This window comes from Pygoscelis adeliae, unplaced genomic scaffold (genome assembly GCF_000699105.1).
Source record: "Pygoscelis adeliae isolate BGI_AS28 unplaced genomic scaffold, ASM69910v1 Scaffold363, whole genome shotgun sequence".
NCBI classification, from domain to species: domain Eukaryota; kingdom Metazoa; phylum Chordata; class Aves; order Sphenisciformes; family Spheniscidae; genus Pygoscelis; species Pygoscelis adeliae.
The window spans coordinates 766,630-784,273 of NW_008824474.1; the positions used below are offsets into that span (position 1 = coordinate 766,630).

At 41.2% G+C, this 17,644-nt stretch overlaps 1 protein-coding gene across 3 annotated transcripts in view; it reads left to right on the forward strand.

The window, feature by feature from the left end:
• Positions 1-17,644, forward strand: part of BBX (bobby sox homolog (Drosophila)) — a 145,403-nt gene that overhangs the window by 20,193 nt on the left and 107,566 nt on the right. For 2 of the 3 annotated variants that reach the window (XM_009321371.1, XM_009321373.1), the window contains exon 2: positions 11,256-11,339. The exons of the other annotated variant lie outside the window; for it this stretch is intronic. The gene's annotated coding sequence lies outside the window, so the exon portion shown is untranslated. The remainder of the gene's footprint in view (positions 1-11,255; positions 11,340-17,644) is intronic. 3 annotated transcript variants of the gene reach the window in all.

A 17,644-nucleotide genomic window follows, 5' to 3' on the forward strand; every position in this document is an offset into this window, starting at 1 on the left:
TTTGTTGTTTGCTGCAAGCTGAATGATTTTAGTGGATGCAGTCAGATGATACTTAAAATTTCAAAGTGAAAATTTTGTGATTTCCAATGGTTACACCTTTCACTTGCCTCTAATTTGAAAAGAATTTTAGTTCTTACATAAACATCTTAAAATAATGATTAGGAAAGTAAATAATTAAGCAAGGATTCAGCATTTGGTGAGCACACTACTGAAATCTGTTATATGCAGTTGAAAAGGCGCATGATTTACACAGTTATGTACCAATAGGCTTGGACTATCAGAATTTAAATTACTATCAGCTGTGAATTATTAAAGCAGTTGGTGCTTATTGAAGCAAACTTAGCTATATCCATCATTACTTCTGTTTGAAATTTTCAGTCATGCAAGTGAGATAGATGCCTCGTTCCCATTGCAGCTGAGTGAGAAGCAACAGGTCACTTCAAAAAACCTGAAATACTCACACTCCCCTACCACCTACATGTACATATAATGAAAGAAATCAGTTTTAAACTTGAAGATGGGAGGTCATGTATTACCAAGGTGTATTACGAGTCTCTGTATGCTACAAACATGTGGACCTTGATGTAGCTCAGAGAGTTAGCTACTGCTGCGTATTCAGAATGACATAGCAAGGTAAAGTTTGATTCTTAAGTTTCTTTATTCACAAAAAGTTAGTGATCATGATAATACCAGGAGTAGAAAGAGTAATGCAAGCAATTTGCTTTAATTTGACCACAGAGTCAATACAGAAAAAGGCTCCAGAGTGTATAGTAACATACGTCTTCTTGGGCAGAGTGGTAGCTTTCCAGAGAACAGTGGACACTGTGTTGTGTTGTGGTTTTCAGCAGTGATAAATAAATGATCGTGAGAGATTTCTGCTGTGTGGTATACTTAAAATTATTACAGTGAACTGGGAGGCGTAGTAAAGATTACTGAATAGTTCGGCAATTGATAGCAATTGCTGTATGACTCCAAATTAATCACAGTATTATTAGGGGAAATAGAGGTGGGAGGTGGAGAGGACTACACAGGATGTGTGCCTCTCCAGTATAAATCTTCTTCCAGGAAACCCAGGGTCTTCCCTCCATATCTGCCAAACCCTGTCTTTAATGTCTCAACTGTTCTGTTGATTTTAGTTAATTCAGGGACAATTGGAGTTGTCCCATCCACCAGATCCCCTACCGAGGTGCTGAGTGCTTTCTTTTCTCCATGACCTCCTTGAAAATACAGGGCATCACTGGCCTCTGGTAAATGCCCAACACAGCTAAGGAGTTCAGCCAGACCAACAGGCAAATATACTGCCTGTTTACTAACAAAGCTAAGAGTTTTCTGCATCCTTCCCAAGTCTGGTTTGCAGTTGGATTTGATGGATTTTGAGATCTAGAGAGTTGGCTGTACAGTATGCAGGGTCTTTAAAAAAACAAAAACAAAACAAAACAAAAAACCCACCAAAAATGCAACAAAAAACCTCAAGAGATTCTTTATTACTAACTTTTTTGAAGCACCTTGTTAAAATGTAGCATTTTAAAATCCAACCTATCCATAAAACCTGGCATAATCTCAAACCTTAAGGGTATGTCTACATTGTAGACCACTGTGTTTTGTAGTTACCTGACTGTGCTTTCAATAAGGTAGAACAAGTATCAGAAGTGGTTTGGCAGCGATAGCATCGAGCTCTGTGCGTGCTAATTTAACTTGCATTGAGTAAGGGTAAATTAGCTCATGCTGGGCTGGGCTGGGCTGCTGTAGTTAGTTCCTTGTACTCAGTTGGTTTAAATCAGATTTCTGTGTCTAGGAGCATACGGCTGCTGAAAATGTCTGGAGTCTTTGGGGCCAGTCACTGACAGTTGGTGCCATATGCAGTGAGGCATGTCCTGGACATTCCTTCAAGATGCAAAATCTGGTTAGGCTGCAGTAACAACTCTTCCTACACTAGCAAGTTGCAAATCCTGTTTATGGATTTCTTTTGTAGCACTGGATGTTGAAAACAGTACTTTCTCTTGGGAAATTATTATTCAATTAACTTGGTATTTATTTTGATATTAAGTTTTGTTGTTGAAAGTGAAAACTAGTTGGGGATAAGATCTGCTTATTAGAGGGCTTGTTCTTGGGTTTTATAGGAGTGGGGGAGGCAGGGGAGGATAAGCATCTTGCCTTTGGTGTTTGGGGTAGATTTTGTGTTCTGCTCTTCTGCCCTTCCTTAAAGCAGGTGTAATTGAAAACTAGAGTCCTTGGGAATGCATGCGAAATACAGAAGTAAGTCAACACTGAGGCCAAGTTACCTGTGTTTATCTGAAGTATCTAGTGTGTACCAGTCAATTTAGTATCTATTTAGTACCCATTGCTTAAATAGATCAAGCTGGTCTTTTAGTGACTTCAAGGAAGTCAGGTATGTCCAAGTCTAAAAGAAACTGTAAATGTGATGACTGACTAATTAGTGCTCCAATTATGGGGCCAAGCCTTGTGCTCTTACACCAGCATAATCCTTCAAGGCCATACTTAACATTCTACCCCATCCTCCTTCCACTCTTTTATAGAGAAAGTAAAATTAAAAAAAATAATAATTGCTACAGCTTTTAGTGTGCTGAAGATTTAAATAAGTGTCCGTTGACAGGGAATGATTATGTCTGTGTGGTTCATATATTGCATTGGTCTACAAGTGGTGCAGTTAAGTTCATAATCCACATCTACACCCAAGTCAGAAGATTGATTTGTAGTAGTGGAATCGCTTTGACAAAAACGTGGATGTTGGAGATGTTGAACTTCTCCAGGTTGCTTGTTACAGCAGCGTCTTTCTCCTAGAGGAGTGCACTTGCCCTTTCTCAGATCTCTTCAGCGCCAAAGCTAGCAGTTGCTTTTGCTCTCTTTCCTTCTCCTGGGCCATACCAGGCAGGGTCCCAGAGAGCAGCAGTGGTGTGGTCGGCTAGGTGAGAGACACAGGGACGCAACCGATGACTTCTCTAAAGTTTAACAGCAGCAGCTGGAAGTTTTACTGTCTCCCATGGGCCATCGTACCTTTCTGTGGCAGTTTAAAATGAACCAGTAGCAAAAGTAGCAGTGGATCAGCTCTGCAGCCACCACATTTCACAGCGTGAGGCTTTCATGTAAATAGCTGTTACTGTTAACCTGCGTTTAACTTTAGTGCAGGACAGATGCAGGAATAGGGGAATTTGTGTTACTGGCAAACCAGCGCTGTACCCTAACAACTAGAGTGTTTGTTGCTCTTCTGCATAGACCAAGGGCATAGTTTGGATCTATAAAGCATTGCACGCTTTGGTAATGAGTGGCCTAGCTTAAACCTTTTCTTCCTGTCAATTAAAAACAAAAAAACAAAAACGTGCTTGTATATTACAGAAGGGCCAATATATTAATGCTGTTACTGTGTTTATATTTATACAGGCAGGTAGCTAACATGTGGATTGGCATCTGTGTTCCTTGCATTTGTGCTGGAGTGGCAGGAAGAGACCCAACCTCTTCTATGGTGTCCCACAGATGTGTTTTAGACTTGAATGCAAGAAACCTGTATGATTTTCCTTGATGAAGAGGTTTGCTATATTTATACGTGCATCAATCAGTACTTTACATAGTGCATTGACTTTTGGTGGCTGAACCTAGAATGTAAAATGTTTGGTGTTGGGTTTTTTTTTTTGGGGGGGGGGTGTGTTTGCATGTTTGAAGTAAAATGTGAATTTTTAATCTTGGTAATCTGTTTTGTGTTCTTTTATAGTAAAGTGAAGTGTTGCATAATAGAAACTTTTTTTAGCTTTAGAGTCCCACACAAACACTGGGGAGAAAACCACAGACCAGAGAAGAAAAAGCATCATTTTTTTTGATTGAATGAGAAAAATGAGTCATTAGTTTTAGACAGTATGCTAACAAAACATAAAGAAACTCTTAGTTAGAGAAGACCATGTGATAGCCAGTGATTCACGTGTCTGGCTTTGGTGTCAGGTCTTTGGATAAGAGTGGGCATCATCATGAGAGATGTTACAGCAAATGTTTTCCTCTGGTGTATGAAACCCTAAGCAACACTTATTACTGGAGATGAAATGATACATCTTTTTTTTTTTAAAGTGAATTTGCAATTAGCCAAGGCTAATTAATGGTTTTGCAGAAGCACCTTGAGTTCAGTTTGTTTGCAGTCATGCAGAGGAAGTAGTTGTTGGTAAAACAAAAGAATAGCTAAAGATTGGGTGACATCTCATAAAACCACAGGGATGGTTGAAAATTTTACTTTATTTGCTGGATTTGCATGTTGGGTACTGTATTAACACAGTGCTTTCTTGCTGGCATAACCCCGCCTCCCGTGTTTCCAGGGAGGAGTACTCTGTCCTTGCTCACAGCTGCAATGGCCTTGGCTGGGGCCAGCCGTCCTCCTAGCAGCTCTGCTTCCGAGGGTTGGCTGTGCCAGGCCCGGCTGTTGCCAAAGCCATAATGTGTGCTAGTGTACCCCTGCGGTGGGAGAGGCACCCCGGGGCAGGGTGGGGGGCCTGGGCCCCCTCTGCCAGAGGGCAGGGGTGGGAGGGGAGGCTGCGGAGGTGGGAGTGCAGCTGTAGGTTAAAACAGTGTAAGCAGAGTTAAAGGTCAGGCTGGGTTTGCTCTTAAGTAAAACTGAACGAAGATTATTTCCCTGCCTTTTTTGCTGCCCTGCTTGCTTTTCCAGAAAGCATGTTTATGGAGGAAAATATAACCTGGATATGTGAAGAACGGGATGGCAGCCCACCTGCAGGGACCTGACCTCTCCTCCGTGCTCGCTCCCTTTCTTGCTTGGTGCTGCCACAGAGACTGATCTCATCTCCTGCCGTGGCTGGTACAGCTGCCAGCTGTCCACAGATGTGGACAAAACACACTTCTTAGTCACTTGCCTGTTTTCTAAATCCTGCCCACTTTGTTCCCCAACTTCTTCCCGTGCCTACAGAAGTCTGTCAGATTTTTGGCCCTTAAATCTAAAAGGAATGGATCATAGATCACAGCCCAAAACGAAGCTGAACTTCAGGATTTTGGCAAATGTGATACCAGTGCGACCAAGCTCCAAAAATGGGAGCTCTAGTTCTGGTGCTGAAGTCTTACATTGCACTTGATCACTATCTTAATTCAAGTAAGTGCCAAACTTGGGCTGTTTAATGTGCAAGCTAATACTGTAACATGAAGAAAATCACAAGTGTATTCTGAATGCAGAACTCAGGCTGCCATAGTGGTTTTCCAGCACTTTGTTGAAATAAATTAAATTTGAAAGATTTATTTTTATATGTGTCAAGATTTGAATTCAATGAAGTACTTGGTGAATGAGATGTGAAGCTGGAGGAAGTTTTTTTCTGAAGAAAAGATGACAATATTTGGCCCAAACACTAAAGGATTCTGTAAAAACAATTACACATACTCTAAAGAAAATAATTCAAATAAATAGTTGTGTGTAGTGGCCGTTTCTAATTGGGCTTGATGTTTTATCACAGTTAGTTTTCCATTTAGGAGAGAGGATAGGAACCATAAAACGATGCAAATTAGCGGAGTGAAATAGCTTTCTTTTGCAACTGCTCTTTGAACCTTTGCATCTCTTAAGAATATGCTTGCAGAATATTGCAGCAGTACATCTAGGAAGAAAACGGGGTTGTTTTAAAAAACAGAAGTATATAATCCTTCTAATTAAATTGTTTCTGATAGGAGAACTAGAAAATAGACAAAATTATGCTAATGCAGTTTTCTTTTTAAAAGTCTGTTTTACATTTTAATCTCATGGAGAACAGCTCTCACTAAAAGCAAAAACTAGACAAAACCCTCCTAATTTTAAGAAATTTTTGTATCGGAAATGTGAGTTTCTTTCTGCTACAGGTAATGCGTGATCTTACATTGTGAGAAGTAAACTTCTGCATCTCTAAACTTTGGCAATATCTTGTTCTGGTAAAAAAGCTAAAAAGGGGGCAACAGCGTTAGGATTTTATTCTGCCACGTTGTATGTGGTATCTGAGTGCCTTCCACCTATAGCAGAGAAGAACTGGGATTTAACTTCTCAGGATAACAGTGCGAGGGACAGCATGCTGCTTGCGGTAGGACTTTTGGCTTGGGTATTTTGTGCATTATTTATGTATGACATTGTACCTGAAGTTGTTCTGACACTTGTGATGTGTGGGTTGTGTGTAGTAGGTAATGGGGCAGTGGCTTTCTGGTGATGGAAATTTGCTGTTGCATGTATGCTGTTAATGTACTACATAGCTCAGAAAGCTTTTGTGTGTACGTATTCATATATGAAAATATTTGATGCAACTTCTAGAAAGTGCTGAGATCTAGGAATCGTTGAAAGGGTGAGTCTGCTGTTTCTGGATATACCATCAACAATCTGTGTTTTCTGGAATGTTTTATGAGTTAATTTATCTGTTTAGTGTTACACTAACTGTGTGGTATTGCAGAGTTGTATAAGCGTTGGATTGGGAGATTGTATCCATTTTGAGCTGAGTAGTGACTTTGTTTAGGTTTAGTGATTAATATTGTATTTCTTCACGGGATTGGAATAAAATATGGAGCTTCATTGGAGATTATAATTTATTGATATTGCTGCAAACTCTGTATGTATGTGTGAGCACAATTCTTTTGTGAATTTTACAGGAGGCAGAATTACACTAGTAGACTGATATTGCAGATTTGATTGATTGGGGATGTCTTCACTGACAGTTGCTTCCAGGTTAAGTTTTGGAGTGTGTTAAATATGCTCTCAAAATGTTTGTTTCCTTGATTGTTTGCTGTTATATTTTCTTGCTGGTTAGCAGGAGAAAGCTTTCAACCGTGCAAGATACATCAGTGTTACTTTTTCCCTTTCTATCTTCTTTCACCAGGTCTTCCCCATCTTGGTCACTTTCTAAGTAATTTTAATGCTCATAAAGTACCAGAGTAACAAGCCAGGAGAAGTCATCCTGTCATGTCAGTTCAGGAGGAGATAGATGTACTGATGGAGTGAGTAAATTTGTGATCAAACTATCTCCAGGTTGGCTTGTTTTAAATAAATATAGAGATAACTTGGTGCCTAATCTCCACCTGCCTTTAATGTTAGGGGATGAGAGGTCAGAAATTGTCACATATAAAAGAATATTGACAACTGTAGTTTAAGCAACACAAAAATTTCAAGTTAATGTTAAAACAGTACAGAATAACTACTTGAGGGGAAGTGCCTGGACTTCTAAGTGTATGTGAACGAGTTTAAAGCACAGGAGTGTGTACACTTGTAGGTGCTTGCCACTTCCTACTTCATGCCTTCTTTCTGAGGTAGGTTTTCATCTTGTCTAGTAGCTAAAGGGTGATTATACATTAGATGATCCCTTTTCATGACCATTGTCAAGCTTTCAAAAAATCTGTATTCTCCCTGTGAGAAAAAAGTTGACACAATTTAAAGTAGTGGGTTTTCAACTTTTTTTTTTATTATTACTTTAAAAACACTAAAAAAAGTGTCCTGTAGATGATACAGATGCCTGAAAAATGAATGTAAGCCTACCAACAATGGACTAATCTTCTTAGCTACTTTTGCAGACCTGTAGGAAATAACGACTGCAGTGTAAAAACTGCTGATCTAACGCTTGTATTTATACTGAAGTTGGAGACCTCTGGACAGGGTAATAACACTAGCCAGCAAAGATAATGACAGAAGTCTAACTGTTTGCTAGTGTTAAGCACAAACTGTTTCACTCTGAGAAGAATGGTTGCCTAATAATGACTTCCACAGTCCTGCCCCTGAAATCCTACAAATGGTAAACTTTGATTTTAAAATGTACTTGTTATTTTGATGACCTCAGTCAAGGAAACTTGGGAGGGGCAAAGAAGCAGACAATAATTATTTGAAGTACAAGCAGATGCTACTCTAGTTTCTCAAGGAAGTTTCTTGCGTAGAAAGGCAGGGTTAAAGAAATGGAGCTTTTTGTACTGAAAACAATGCAATACTTTAGCTGGTGTCTCTCCAACATTTTCTTTGTCTGACCTGTCATCTTAAGGATAAAGTGCTTTCAATAATTGAAGTGGGCTGATAGAGGAGGGTCTTTCAGAACACTTATAAAAAATTGTTTGCAAAATAAATAGTAGCAAGTTACTTAAACTAAAGCACTCTCATATGTTTTTATTACTAAGACAAGATAGACTGAAGTTGAAGATGTGCATTGCTGAAGTTAAAGGTATGCCTTAAGAGATCTGTTAGTCAACCTCATAAATCGGTTAATGATTTTTATTTACTAACTAAGAATACTTTTTTTTTTAAAGTGCTTCTGGTGTTCTCTAGGTTGCTGGAATAAATTGTCCTTGGCTGTCACGTCAAGAGTGCCAGAGATTACTCTTCTGTATCTGATGAAACACTCTCACTGGTGTACGTGTGTACTTGAACTAAAGAAGTAGAGAGGAGGAAGGAGGCTAGTACGCTGTAGCAACAGCATACCTGACCAGTATCTGTGAGAACTGAGAAGTGCCCTTTCAAAACTGAGTATCAGTTTGAATAGCAGGGGAAAACCAGTACTCAGTGCTGTAGAATCTCTCTTCTATAAAGCAGGTAGGAAACAGCTTCTCTGAAATACACAGAATAATCGTGGGATTGGAGGTGGGCTTGTGAGCTCATTTATCTCTGGTGTGGTAGACTCCCAGAGCTGAGAGTGATGCTGTACAGGTGTTGGTTTTGATTTGAAGAGAAGCCCAGGCATTTTTGTAATGGTAATTATGTCAGAAAAAGTTTGGGAATATCTTTGCTGTTTCTCTTAAGTTGAGCTCTTACCTATATTTTAACCTTGCCTGCTGTGGGTCCACACACTGTCACCAGCACAATACGCCATGCAGGTTTTGTAAATTCTTGTTTTTAATACTGACTAAATCTGTTCAGCTGTGTGTATGAACTACATTCCCAGTTCTGATATAGTTCTGGTTTAAACTATATGTTTTCTTAGTAAGGAAGCAGCTGTATGTTACTTCACTGCTAGTAGTTTCCCCAAAAACATGTAGGCTCTCCTGAGAGTGAAACTAGAGTGTCTCAGTATATGAACAAAAAGGGGATAAAGCTGCAAAACTACATGGACACTAGTGCAGAAATGGCACTGAGATTAAGATGGACAGGATCTCGTGTGTTGCTGCTCGTACGTTGGCTGGCCTAGCCTGCATGCTGAGATTTAGGCTGCCTTTAGTCTCTTTGCAGCTCTGCTGATGTTGCTGCAGCGCCTGAAGATACTGCTGCAATGAGGCTTTGCATCCACTCTGTCGGAGCTGACCATCAGAGTAGCTATAGATGGGGATGCATGTCTGCATCAGTGACCTTCAACTTACAGCCTGAGGAGTTAATGTAACTGCAGTCACCAAAGGTAGGCCGTGAAACTGGGAAGGCTGGAGATGAAGGCATGGGTCCTGTCTGTCCACTCTTGGAAGTGAAGGCCATCAGGCTCTGCAGAGAGGTAGGGAGAGAGGTGTGATCATGTCTCCCGCTCAGTCTGGATTTGACTGCAGACTGAGCGAGCATAGGACATACTTTGAAACAGCGTCAAAAAGTGAACAAGGCACAGTGAATTTCAAAGAAGTCATTAAATGCTTTGTTAAAAGTTGCTGGGTTTCATAATCTTCTGGAATGGGATCTTCCAAATGTAAGTTAAAGACATGCTACAGGTTCCTATATTGAACAGACAAGAGAAAATATATGAAAGAAGTGGTAACAATAAAAATGGTTGGCCACCTTGCTTCTCTTTTCCCTTCTCCTGTCAGTACTAGTGTAGAGGACATCAGACAGGATTTTCAAAAGTGTAAGAATTTGACTTAAACTGATTTACTGTTTTGTTTTGGTCCTGTGTCCCCTCTGTACTGACCAGTGCAAAATACCTGCAGATCTTGCTGTGCAAAGCTAGTGAGGCAAAACAGACCTGAAAGAGAGCAAGACAAGTGTCTTAAGTAGGAATACTCTCTGTGGTTATCTCCATGGTCTCATTTAGAAAAACCATAAAAGCATAGGGATTGTCCACTTTTGGCTGAGCGGTATAGATCACATCCTGGCTGTGCGAGTGTTAGGAAGATCCATTGACATGCTGTTTTCTGTTACGGGTTTTAAAATTCTTCTTTTGAAACAATGGTTGATGCCTCCTGGTAGTCAGTCCACCTTGCCTTGTATCTTTTTGGCTTTACCCTGACACTTTGTTTTGCAAGCTCACATTTATTTAGAATGTTACATATCGCTCTGTTTCATGTGAGTTTTGTAATGCCATCCTAATGATATGAACAAACCTCACTCCTGAGGAACGTGGGAACAGCATGGCAAGTGGCAGATGCAGCCTGACTCTTGCAGAAGCCAGGAGGGCAGGCGGGGGAGTCCCGTGCTGCGGGAGCAGAATTGCCCTTCCTGGGGGGAGCCAGCTCCTGTGGCCTGCTGTCCCCTGTGAAGGGGGGCCTTGGTGTGGCTAGTGTATACCTTTGAGACAGAAGGTTCTTACAGGGTGGCAGATGCTGTTATCAAGTTAAAGCCCAGCTTGGTATCGGTTTGAATTTTAGCCTGAAAAGCCTTGTGGTTCTTGAAGCTGTCTTCCTAAAGAATGCCCCCCGTGCCTTTTTTTTATAACTTCATCAAAAGTAGTTATGCACAAAACATGGCAGTTCGATCTTTTAGAAGGTACCACCATCTGTTGTTTCTAACGTGCAGAAAGAGTTTCCTCCAGTTGCAAGAGCAGGAGTGTTGAATCCATCCTGCAGGACGTGCCTTTCCAAATCGGTTCACGCGTGAAAGCGGGCTCAGCAGCGCGGCGCCTGCAGGCAGCCCTCGCCCGGGCCAGGGCGAGTGGAGAAGCATCTGAGGGCACTTTGGGGCTGGGGGCCGGTGGCGCCAGCGGGGAAGGCAGTGTGGGTGGGCGGCCGCTTGCGCAGGGCTGGCTACCTGTGCGGTGAGTGCCGCTGCGCGGGGCGCACGCCGTCACTGACGTCGGCCCGCGCGGTGGGGGGGGCGTCCGTGGCGTCTGTTAGCCATAACGCTGGTATTTCAGTAATGCGGTGGTATTTGGCCGTACTGCCAAAACCAAGCTATAAGCAGTGAGTCTTTGCTCCACTTTTCCTCGCTCCGTGCCTCTGCTCCGCCCCGTCCGTGCTCCCCGCGCTGCTGAGATCAGCTTCCTGCTTTTCATTTTCCTCAAAATGCTGTTACTCCTCCCCTGAAAGAGTTATTTTCATCGGTCTGGACTTAATTTTTATGGGTGGCTGCAGGCTCTTTTTCTGACAGGCTAACATGCCAAGCTGGAAAGCGGTATCATGGTGATTTTGTTCTGTTGCAGTGAACCAGAGCTGTAGGCAGAATGGTAGACTGCTGCACCGAAAACATTTCTGTGCCAGCTCTGTGACCGTGGAAGGCGAAGGAGGTGAGTGCCGGTATTATGTCGCGTAGGTCCAGGGAGTTGTTGGAGGTGGAACTGGGAGTCACAACCTACCCCGGCTCAGTAACAAGAAACAAGCAGTTATGTTATGCTCTCTGATTAGATACTTTTGCTCCTGCTAATACTGTAATGGAGTATACTCAGGAAATGATGGATTTTGCTGTAGCAAAGAACTGTAGTCAATGAAAGTTTATAGCGTGTAAATTTGTTTTTCTTTCATTGAAAAGTGTAGATACATGTGGCACAAATATAGCCATAAAGGACAGATGATAAAGGGTAAGGTTCACTCCAAACAACTTCTGACAGAAAAAACACTCAGCTAGGTAGTTTCAGAACTTTTAGATGGATTGAATAATGCTAGAAAAAGACTTTAACAGTGATTTAGTAATAACTGTGGATCTAGAATAATGTGATGTGTATGAGGGAATACCATGATTTTATAATGTGTGGAAATAAAATTATACATGGAAAAACAAAAAGGAAAAAAAAGTTCTTTTTAGAGTTGCTGAGCATCCCTCAGGGTGGAAGCCAGGTTGATTGAGAGAAAGCAGATTGTTTGGAAGAATATCTCAGTTGCAACAAATGGGCAACTTGTATAGAAACGTGTTGTCTTACATTGTTGCAATTTTAATTTATTTTTTTAAATTATTTTTCTTTATGGAGTGAAGAATGTAAATACCACAGGTTCATTAACCAACTTTCAGTTTTCTAAACAGGTGAGCATCGTTCTCTGTATGCCTTCTAATGGAGCTCTAAAATCATTAATCCGTAACTGGTGGCAGGTTGCTACTTGTTTTGTATTGTGGTATCCTTCTTTTGCTGCCTTCTCATTACTGCCTGTTAACAGTCAGATTAATGGGACGACTTTGTTCATTCTCACTGTGGTGCCCTGAGTGATTTTGCAGAGGACTCTTTATAAGAAGCCACTCACAAAGCGTAGCTGCGGTGGGCCAGCCAGGTGTTGGATGCTGCTGTTGCAGCTACAGGGCACTGCTGCAGGTCTGAGCTGCTCCCCAGGTGACAAGGGGCAACAGGAAGAAATCAAGGATCTTGTTCAGGATCATGGGAAATGTGGCGTGTCCCAAGCTCTGAGGCCTGACCAGAATTGCTTGTGCTCTTGATCCAGACCAGAGTGCACACTTTGAGTAGCTTTTTTCTGTGATGCCAAGTTGAATTTATTGGTTCTGCTATAAAATGAAACAAATTTTAGCCTTTGATTAGTTGTGGGAGTGGGGAATGCTTCTCTTACAGTGAAGTTCCTCAGTAGCTGTGCTGAAAGCAGTTCTGGGGAAACTTTGTTTTCAAAGTTTGATGTATTTTGATGGAAAATCAGAGAGATATGGTAAATTAGAAACTGAGGTTTGATTTGTGGTAACATTTTTGGGCATGACTGAGTTTCCTTTTTTCCTTGATGGAAATTAGCTCTGCTTCTTTCAGTTGCGGGGCAAGTAGGAGCGCATTTTCTTAAGAGTGTGTTATATTACTGGGCCACACTTACCACTTGTAATTGAACAGCTTTGTAGATAAACGTGTAAGGTCAAAAGAAAAGCAACAAACCACTTTTATTGCCCAGTCTGTGGCCTGTCTGTGGTAGTGGTGGAAGAGCATTGTACAGGAAGTAATAATAAAACTTCCAGTCATGTATGGCCCTGCATCTTTTGTATTTGGTTTCAGGCGCTGGGTATACTACACTGCATGGTTTTGCCTCCATGCAATCTATAAATTCATTGCTGCTAAATCTACTTCTTGATATAGACTTGTGCTCAAGAAATTAACCTTGTGTTGTTATTACTCTGAGGGATAAACTGTGGTTAAAGACATCTTATGTGCTGTTCATATCAGTATGTTAGAAAGAGGAAAATGGGCATGCATCATCAGTGTGTTGATTCTAAAGATAATTCTAAACACTAATGTTTCCACAAGAAATGTGTGAGAAATGTGCTTATCCTGTAGATGCAAATATATTTCCCATGTGGGCCCAAGTACCCAACTCTTATTTGCCAAAGTTACTGTCTTTTTACTCGCATTCTGCCAGTAGAGAAACTTTGCATGATGTTAAGCACCAAGCCCAACAGCTGGTGGACTTCTGTGCTGTTTTACTCATTTTGTACTTACTTTCAATATTTTCATTCTGATTGATAGGAGGCTGCTGTAAAAAATCTAACCTATATCAGTAGAGTCAAGGGTTCCTACCAGTGGCTCTAAATTTTGTGCTTATAACTGATTTGCCAGCCTTGCTGACAGCTAGGGTCAAAGCATTTGCTACTTCTCTGTCACATTTTGGCAACCTGGTCTTCTGTTAACTTGTGGAGATTTGTTAATTTATTTTGGAGTGCACTGAAGGGGGATGGGAAGTTCTGTCTGCAAAGTGGATCCTTCCTTGTTGGAGAGATCGCAAGAGTGTTAATAAGTGCTCTCTATTTGTAGGCATGAAGAGAAGAGTGAAGGGTGTGGCTCCCACAGTCTTTTTTCACCTTCAGTTCACTACATGTGTAATGCTGACCCTATCTTCAATATAGATAGAAGATACAATACGTTATTTCAGCTACAGCTCCCTGACAAAGAAGTGAATAAGACTTATTTGACAGAGGTAATAGTGAAGCACCATGTTTAAATGGCAGCACTGTCACTGAAAGAAACAGTCCCAGCCTCAGACACTTGCATCCTACCCCATGGGGCCGTGCGAGTGTGTTTGCAGTTGTGTAATGAACTGGACTGGAAGACTGATCATAGCTAAAATTAATGGTTTTTATTAGCTTAACTTTTTATGTCCACTAAAGCTAGAACTGACCACCATTGGGTGGATCATATATTGTGTCATGAATCAGACTGGAGAACTGAACAGCTCTTTTGCACCAAAAAAGGGGTCCAGGAGTGTGGGGAATAGAAGCAGGACAGGGACAGGACTGCTTTTGGCTTCAGTGCTGGCTTATGCTATCTTACTGCTTGTCAAGCTAGAGCCTTAAGGGCAGGCTAAGTAAAATGCGAGAGAAGGAGGATGTATCTCCAGAAATAGACCACTAATGTCAATATTTCTCCTAGTAGGGACATGTATGCATCTTTTAAATGTGATATTGCAGTCTGGATAGTTTCCAGTCCAGATAGCATCAGTTAGTTACTGATGCTGAAGATAACATGTCTTAATTGTGATGTTGCTTTTATCTTCCTCCTGTCATCCTTTCTGAACTAGGTGCTGTCTTCCATAGCTTTCCTTTGTGTGACCCAGCATAGCATGTGGGGCTGTTCTTAAAAGTTGCATGGGACTTTCAGTGAGTGTGTTTGATAAGTGATTTTAGCAAGGTAGCTCTGTCTGGATGCAGAATACCAGTGTACTACAGATTCAAGGTGCTGGCTAAATTTCAGTCCAGAGTTGGTGCTGTAAATTGTTCATATGGTCAGTTACTCTGAGATTTTGACTAGTGGTGGAATATCTCTAAAAGAGAAGGTAGCTTCTCCTCCAATGGCCTGTAAGAAGAGTACGTATCTGTGGCCAGTAGTATAATATTTTTTTGTTTGTTTTTTAAATAGCAGGGTGATTGTTGTTGCTTGTGTGTGATTTGTGGAGTTCAGAAAGATTTTTGTCAGCGGTTTTCAAGCTTTTGTTATGTGTGTTAGGTGCTGGCAAAAAGCAGCGATAAATATTTCTACATGAATTCCCTGGGGCTCTGTTTTGGCTAGGGTGGTTGAGTGTTACATCCCAAGATAAAGATCCAATTTTGAGATTTGCTAGTGTAGACCCCTGCATTTGTTCAGGGCCTTGTTACCCTCTGTGAGACTCCATGCACGTACAGAAATCTGTGCTAGTGGATTTTGACAGGGGATTAAAGGATCGATGTTTGCTTTGCTTGGAAGTTGTTCAGATAGTAGAGTTAAGAGTTGAAAATATCATCTCTACTCCTTCCCTTGCCCTACCAAAGTAAACTGAAAACCCATAGCAAAATGTGGCACACTGGCTCTTCAGATTTTTGATTAATACTTTAGAGTACCCTAAGCTACAAAAATATGCTGTCCAATGAAAACTTTATACAAAACAAAAATTGTATTTGTGGGCGAGGAACAAGAGGAATGATAGTTTCAGGATGAGAAAGAAAACTTATTTAAGTGTTCCTATCAAGCTTGCACAGCATGAAATTCTGTTGGCTTTTATACAGCCAGAAGGATTGAAAGAACTACCTAGAATCCCAAGCATGAAACAAAAAAAATGAATTGGCAGTTTGGTTTGATTATCTCTTTCTTTTGGAGGGAAAAATAAGTCTCTCTTTGCTTCCTGAAGTAAGTGGAGAAGCTAGTTAATGAGAGTAAATCAACAGGAATAATGCTTTCTTTGTTAGGCAAATTACAGCAAAATACAAGGGACCTAACACCTGGAGAGTTGATGCAGCTGGGCCATGACCGTGGTTCTGTAAGTACACAGCTTCTGCTGGTGAGGACATGGAGTTACTGCCCCTGTTGCAGCACCTTCTAACAGTGTTGTGTCCACCCTCCACATGGACATGGTGTAATGGCAGCAGTGTTCTCCACGGGCTTCTGTCCGGGATGATACTGGGAGAGCCTCACTGGCAAGCGCTGTCACAGCTGTGGAGGGATGGTGCAGGGAGCTGGTGTGGTGTGCTGCCTCAGGACATAGTCTTCCCTTATGGCCAGCTAACCTGAGTTGAAACCCTGGCAGCATCTGAGATTTTTCAGATGTGAAACTCGAGTATGGCGGGACATGTTTTTTGTAATGAGGACTAGTGCTTCACAGGGGACACTTTTTTCAAAAGCAGTCCCAAAAGATGCTACCAGAAAAACTTGTGCATTTCAACTAAAGATTAGCAGGATCTACTGCAGAGTAAAGTTATGCAAAATGGATCCCTCCCCTTTCATCCGTTAGATCACTACTGTACAGTAAAGTGTTTTTTGTATGTCAGGAGGTTAAAAGATTTTCAAACAAGGGATATCTTTATGCAGATGTTCAAGCAAAATGTTTGTTTCCCAAACTAATTCAAAAGTGAAACTGTCTATAAGAGAAGTGAAAATAATTTGACTTTTCCTGTTCCCAGCTGGCTACAAGAATGTATGGTTTTTAAGTTTAAAATGATAGTAATGTAGCTATAAGTGTTTCATACTTGGCTAAATTACTTTCTTTTTGTGACTGGTGCCCCTTGAAGCTTGTTAGTGTATGGAGTAACTCGGAAATAGCAATTGGGTGTGTAAACACCTGGAAGTTTCTTGGGTAAAACTGCAAGCAAATTCCATGTGGGCCTATGTGCATTGACAAAATCTCAGTCAGCAGTCATACCTCCTGTGTTGGTGGAACTCACTCAAGAAGCAGGTTCTTGTTAGTCAGGGCCAATAAAGAGTTACTAGATTTAGCTATTTCCTCCCCCTTCAAGGCTGCAAGAAGGCAGCTAGCTAGCCAGGCCCCATTTGAAAAAGACTATGACATATTCTAACAAAACTGAGGCCTTCCCATCTATGTTCTTGTTCATGGTTTATTCAAAATCATCAGAGGAATAAGATTGAGGTGGAGGCTTTCTGAATTAGATGTTGGGCTTTCTCTGAATGTCTGACTCTGAGTCTCTGGCAGATTCCACTAAACTCTGAATTCTGAATCTCCACATGGAAATGTTTGCTGCAGGTATGGACATCTGCTCTCTGGTGGACGTCTAGTGAGAGAAGGAATCCAAATTGCTGCATCGGTGAAGTGATGGTTAGGCAGAGGAAAAAGAGGTACTTTCTGCCTGAGCTCTCAGAATAAGTGAATATATTTTAAATATTACCAGCAGTTTACAGTGTTGCTTCTGATTAAATTTCCTGCAGTATGGGTGGACAAATGTACATAAAAGCAGATAAATCCTTTGCTCCTAGCAGTTTTGAGAGAGGTATTTCAGCTTGTCCTGCAGGTCAGCAAGCTGAGGAATGATAGAAGGGTAGGGCTCTTAGAGAAAAACATCTTCAGTTGACTGATACAGTTTAGCTGATTTCTGCTGAGTAATTAAGGTGCAAAGAGAGGCTGTCCTGAGATGCTTAGGCTTCAGTCAGTGATGTGTTTGTTTTAAGATGGTCTGCCTCCTTGAATTATGCCTGGAAATAATTCTGTAAAATTGTGCCACCTCTGGAAGATGAGTATAATATGCTCCCTTTGTGAAATGTCTCGGGGGTGGGGGGCAGCTACCCAGCTAACCAAAGTTGCCAGGTAGTCTGTGGTAAGACCTTTAGGAAAAACAAATTATGGCTGTCTTCTGGGGTCATAAAAGGTTTATTATATTGATCAGGCTTTTATCAAAAGGAAGTCTGTCAACCCAGGT